A 6,888-nucleotide genomic window follows, 5' to 3' on the forward strand; every position below is an offset into this window, starting at 1 on the left:
AGATTCTGCGCCTTATACTCTTTCCACCGCTCTCCCACAATGATGTCTGAGTCTTAGGAGGTGGTAGCATGACGTATATGTCCAGGTGAGGCTTGAGCGCTTTGTAATCTCTCTCTCTCTCTGTCTCTGTCTCTGTCTCTCTCTCTCCTCCTGAGATAGGGTTTCCCAGTAGCTATGGAACCAGTCCTGGAACTCACTCTGTCACTCTGTAGACCAGGTTGGCCTTGAACTCATAGAGATCCACTTACCTCTGCCTCCCAAGTGCAGGGATTAAAGGCATGCGCCACCACTGCCTGGCTACTACTTTGTAGTCTCATGCCCTTCGTACCTTAACCAATTGTGAGTCTTCATTAATCCCCCCCCCCCCCACTGCAAACAGGAGCTTCTCTGATGAAAGTTGAGAGATGAGTTCTGCGTCTCCATATTTGCTCTGGACTTTTCATAAGTTCCTTCAAGATTGTTCCCTCACTAATTGTTTATTAAGCATTTATTCTTTGCCAGGTATTGTAATATGTTCCACGGATAGATATACGAACAAAATAGCCCAGAGTGGCTCTCCTGGAGTTCCATGCTGGTAGGAGGCACAGCACCCACACGTTTTGAAGGCTCCAGATCTTATCTTGCCACTCAGAATGACACAATCAGAGACTTACAAAGTGTTCATTTCTAGAAGTTTCCATTCAACATTTTGAACCGTGGTTGACCTTGTGTATCTGAAACCGTGGAAAGCAGGTCCATGGGTAAGGAATAGACTACTGCGGAGTTTCCACCTTGGGACTCAAGATGGCTGTTTCAACTGCTGTCATCACTGCTGTCTCCCAGCCAGGAGGAAGGAAGAAGTGGGTGGGGACTGCTACAGTGCCAGGGACCATGAGCAAAGGGTGAAGAATGGGTGCTGGAGGACAGCTAGACACGTGGGGAGGGACCTGACGCTGGCACTGCCCCGTCTCTCCTCAGCCCATAGTCTGCATCTGAGACAGAGAACAGCAGCAACAGCAAAACCACACCCACACACCACACACCCCCACACACCACATACACCACACACATATACCACACACACATCACACACACACACACCATACATACACCGCACACACACATAAACACGCATCACACACACCACACACGCACACATACCACACACACATCACATGCACACGCATACATGCATCACATACACCACACACACACACACACACACACACACACACACACACAGCAAGCAAACACATCTCCCTGTTGACTGAGGTTTCTGTCCCGTCTGGTCCTGCAGTCATTCAGTCCCAAAGAAATACACGGAGCTCTACATTAATTATAAACTGAACTCACAGAGGTCGGCCTGCCTCTGTCTCCCAAGTGTTGGGATTAAAGGTATGTGCTACCACACCCAACTACTCTCTTTCTTTCTTTTTTATTTTAAAAACTTTATCCTTTTTTCTTTTCTCTTCCAAGCCTACACATATATTTAAACGCACTGTAAACCATTTAGAGGTTTTCTTCATCTGAATCTGTCTTTACTGTATATCTCTCTTTTCCTGAGCACACGAGTCTTTAATTTTCTAAGTGATATGGCTAGGATTAAAGCTGTTGCTTTGAGAGTTGGATAAACCCCATTCCTTAGCTTTCTGAGAATCTAGCTTCATGGTGGAGGTACTGGCCAGAGCCATATTTATTGCCACAACTTTCTGGCATGTCAAGGTCTGTGCCACCACCAAGAAGCATGCTGTAGGCTATTCATAAATACTATTTAAGTGTTTTGTGGCAGAGCTTCTCAAAAGGGCTGCAAAGTTTTTGCAGCTAAAACTGAGTCAGGAAGCTTCTCTTAAATGAGATGCGTTTGCCTCTAACAAAGAGCAAACCCGAGAAATTGCTGCTACCAAGAAGCCATGCTTAATGCTGTAATTTTGTGGCTAGAATTACTTCCCAAGCTCTCTCAGGTTTTCTGTGGATGCACTTGTCCACACGTTGGGCACCATTCTGTTGACTGAGGTTTCTGTCCTGCCTGAAACTCACGGAGTCCTACATTAATTATAAACTGATTGACCTATTAACTCAGGATTCTTATTAACTCTTATAACTTATATTTTAGCCCATAATTCTTGTATATGTTAGCCACATGGCTTGGTACCTTTTTCAGTGAAGGCAGTCACATCTTGCTTGTTCTGTGTCTGGCTTCCTCTGTGTCTGGGTGTTGACTGAAGACTGCAGAATCCTCTTCGCTTTTTCTTGTTGCCCAGCCTCTAATTCCTTCCTGGCATCCCCACCTATACTTCTTGCCTGGCTACAGTGTTTATTTAAAGTACAAGCGACAGGGTACAGACCATTGTCCCACAGCACCCCCCTTCATGAAAACAGCCGTCTTACTCATAACCGTCATTGCTTTAAACTCCTCTGTAGCTTCCTAGTACCCTCTGAGCTGCAGACAAGTTTGGCAGCTTGGCTTTTTTTTTTTAATATTTATTTATTTATTGTGTATACAATATTCTGTCTGTGTATATGCCTGCAGGCCAGAAGAGGGTACCAGACCTCATTACAGATGGTTGTGAGCCACCATGTGGTTGCTGGGAATTGAACTCAGGACCTTTGGAAGAACAGGCAATGCTCTTAACCTCTGAGCCATCTCTCTAGCCCCTGGCAGCTTGGCTTTTATACCACAATCTAGGTTCTTTTTTAGGACTACACCCTCTCTTCTAGCTCCCCTGAAGCCTCACTTCAAAATCAGGCTGCTCCTCTCTCTCCACCCCAGAGGCATTCTTGTCTCCTACTTTTATTTTTATTTATTTATTTTTTGCCTAGCTTGTCTCACAGTTGGGAGCTCCCTTCCTGGTCTTCCCACTGAAGCCTCCTCTTCCCTCTCCAGGATGCCCCCAGCCTGCATTTGTTTGCCCAGAGTCCTGGCAGGGAACATCACCAATTCTTCTATTGTGTCTTTCTTCTTCTACCTCTTCAGACCCTTCTCACCCACCCTCTGTTCCTCCATCTCTTTTGCCCGTCTTTTCTCCGAGTTACTGAACCATTGCTCTGAGGTAGGTTAGATTTCTGAGGCAACTTAAAGGGACAGGACACAGAAAAGAGACTGGACACTGACCTCAATGGACTGAATGTTTGTTTCAAACATCGAGGGGCTGACATAGCAGGAAAGGGGTGTCTACCATAAGGAGGAGGGAATAAACAGAGTTTTTCTAGGGGAGTGGGAAATTGGGAGCTACGTGCCAGTCCTCAGTTTCTCCCTCCTGGATTGCTTGTCCAGACAAGGCTGTTTTATCTTAAGAAGCTGCCTTGCCCCAGCTATCAGGATGCGTGTCATAGAGGGAGTTTGAGTTTGGCAACAGCAATGAGGGGGGAGGAACTGGAGTTTCAACATTGGACCCTGGTCAGGATCTGAAGAGTTTGTTCAAGGTTTTTTTTTTTTCCAACAAGGTGTCCTGATAAACAGAATGGTTGCTTTACTTCCTGCGGCCATGTAACAAATGACCCCACTATTCAGTAACTTCAAGCAAGGGGCTATCGCTCAGTTGGTAGAGTGCTTGTCCACCATGCATGAACAAAGCCTTGGGTATGATTCCCAGTGCTCTGAAAAATACATCAGTTTTCCTAGCACTTACGATGTACAGTCAGGAGCCCAAGAAAGGTGGTGTGAACCTGTAATTCCAGACCTTGAATGGGGTGGAGTTAGGAGAATCAGGAATTCAAGGTTGTCCCTTATCTGAGGAGGGTAGTCTGAGCCAGGCTGGGCTACAAGAGACTCAAAAAAAATGTTGGAAGTGGAGTGAGGGAGAAAGAGATGGAGGAAGAAAGAGTTGGAGAGAGGTAGAGAGGAATCCAGGGAAGGCAGGAGGGGCTGAGAGAGACCTTTGCTGGGTGCTTTGAAGCATCTGTCCTGGGAAGATCAGAGGACCCTGCGGGCGAATCCTCTCAGCACCTGGGACAGCACCCAGTGCAAGTCAGTTTCTTCGTGACAACAGAAACCTTGGCGAAGGGAGCACAGCCAACCCGAAGTTTACAAAGACATTCCATCCACCATGGGTGTGTCTGGGAATCGGGTAGGAGGCCTTCAAAAGCAGGAGTTTGCTTGCATTTTTTTTTTCTATGTAATAACCACTTTCCTAGCCAGTCACGTTCCGGGACTCACTGTGGACCAGGTTCTTTTTTTTTTTTTTTTTATTTTATTTTATTTTATTTTATTTTTTTTTTGATTATTTTTTTTATTGATAAAAGAATAAAGAAAAAAAACAAATTTCCACCTCCTCCCAGCCTCCCCTTTCCCTCCCCCTCCTCCCACTCTTCTCCCCCTCCTCCCACTCTTCTCCCCCTCCTCCCACCCCTCTCCCCTTCCCCCCACTCCTCTCCCCCTCCCTCTCCAGTCCAAAGAGCAGTCAGGGTTCCCTGCCCTGTGGTAAGTCCAAGGTCCTCCCCCCTCCGTCCATATCTAGGAAGGTGAACATCCAAACTGGCTAGGCTCCCACCAAGCCAGCACATTAAGTAGGATCAAAACTGCGTGCCATTGTCCTTGGCGTATCATCAGCCCTCATTGTTCGTCATGATCAGAGAGTTCAGTTTTATCCCATGCTTTTTTTGGTAATAGTCCAGCTGGCCTTGGTGAGCTCCCAGTAGATCAGCTCCACTGTCTCAGTGGGTGGGTGCACCCCTCGTGGTCCCGACTTCTTTGCTCATGTTCTCCCTCCTTCTGCTCCTCGTTGGGACCTTGGGAGCTCAGTCCAGTGCTCCAGTGTGGGTCTCTGTCTCTATCTCCATCCATCACCAGATGAAAGTTCTAAGATGATATGCAAGATATTCATCAGTATTGCGCTAGGATGGGGTCATTTCAGGTTCCCTATCCTCAGCTGCCCAAGGAACTAACTGGGGACCTCAGCTTGGGCACCTGGGAGCCCCTCTAGGGTCAATTCTCCTGCCCACCCTAAAGTGGGTCCCTTAACTAAGAATTGTGGTTCCGTGCTCCCCTATCCAACCTTCCTTTATCCCGACCCTCCTGTTTCCCCAAGTCCCCCCTCCTTCCCTTCTACCTTTTCTCTCCCCATCTCCCCTTACCCCTATCCCACCCCACCCCCAAGATCCCACTTTTCTCCCCGGCAATTTTGTCTACTTCCCTTATCCATGAGGATAACGATATGTTTTTCCTTGTGTTCACCTTCTTACTTAGCTTCTTTAGGTTCGCCAATTGTAGATTCTGTGACCCCTATTTATGGCTAGAAACCAATTATGAGTGAGTACATCCCATGTTCTTCTTTTTGGGTCTGGGATACCTCACTCAGGATAGTGCTTTCTATTTCCATCCATTTGCATGCAAAATTCGAGAAGTCATTGTTTTTTACCGCAGCGTAGTACTCTAGTGTGTATATATTCCATACTTTCTTCATCCATTCTTCCATTGAAGGGCATCTAGGTTGTTTCCAGGTTCTGGCTATTACAAATAATACTGCTATGAACATAGTTGAACAAATGCTTTTGACATGTGATAGAGCATCTCTTGGGTAAATTCCCAAGAGTGGTATTGCTGGGTCCAGGGACCAGGTTCTTGTAAGCACAAAAGACATCTTTCTGAAATCGCATGGTAGGGGCTGGCAAGCTGGGGCCTAATGCTTGCTTTCTGCACTAAGCTTATTGTGACACTGCCATGCTGGTTTGTCTGTGTATTGTCTGTGGCTTTCTCCTGCCACTGGGCGGACTGGCTGTACTCCTAGGGCAGTTGAGAGGACCAACTGGCCTTCTCAGTGAGAATTTGACCTAGCAGTAGAGAGGAAGTTAGGATGCTTGCACTCAGGGTCATCTTCAACTACCCGGGGAGTTAGAGACCTGCCTGAGCTACAGGAGGCCCCGCTTCAAAACAAACAAACAAGCAAGCCCAAGAAAGTAGCCTGTAGTAGGCTTTTTCTTTTGGGTCACTAACCAGCTCCCAATTCATGACATTGGAGACATTATTAGTTTTGGATGCTTGGCCTTAGCTTATGATTGTTTCTGGCTACCTTTTAAAACTTAAATTAACCTGTTTTTCTGCATCTACGTTTTGCCCCGGGACCTTTTACTTTTCTTTGCTTCTGTATATCTTACTTTCACTGCTTCGTGTGTCTGTCTGTCTGTCTATCTGGTGGCTGCCTGGCTTCTTGCCCTGGGCGTCGTGTCCTTCTCTTTCTCCCTTGTTCTCGCCTTCTCCTTCTTCTCTCTTCTCATTCTTCTCCGGAGCCTAGATTCCTCCTCCTATTCATTCTCTCTGCTTGCCAGCCCTGCCTATCCGTTCTCCACCTAACTATTGGCCATTCAACTCTTTATTAGACCAATCAGATGCCTTAGGCAGGCAAGGTGAAACAAATGCAACACCTCTTTACATAATTAAACACACATCCTTACATTCTTAAACAAATGCAGCATAAGCAAATGTAACACTCTTTTACACAGTTAACATAATATTCCATAGCATAAACAAATGTTACACATCTTTACATAGTTAAATATTTCACAGCAGTAGCCACCATTGTGGCTTATTCCACAGCTTGCCTCCCCTCCCCCCACCATCTTAGTTAGGGTTACTATTGTTGTGATCAACACCATGACCAAAGTAACTTAGGGAGGAAAGGGTTCATTTGCCTTACTCTTCCACATCACTGGTCATCATTGAAGGAAGTCAGGACAGGGACACGAACAGGGGGCAGGAACCTGAAGGCAGGAACTGATGCAGAGGCCATGGAGAAGGGTTGCTTACTGCCTTGACCTCAACATCCTTATCTTCCAAGCTCCTACAGAACAGACCACTAATGTCTCAGCACTCAAAGGCTTTTCTAGCCCAGAGTGCCAAGGTACTTTTGCAATCCTCTCCAAAACACATGGTCAGCGATCTCCTACTCCAGATGCAATTTTCTAATCATGCTC

Source organism: Microtus pennsylvanicus, chromosome 1, assembly GCF_037038515.1.
Source record: "Microtus pennsylvanicus isolate mMicPen1 chromosome 1, mMicPen1.hap1, whole genome shotgun sequence".
Lineage (NCBI taxonomy): Eukaryota > Metazoa > Chordata > Mammalia > Rodentia > Cricetidae > Microtus > Microtus pennsylvanicus.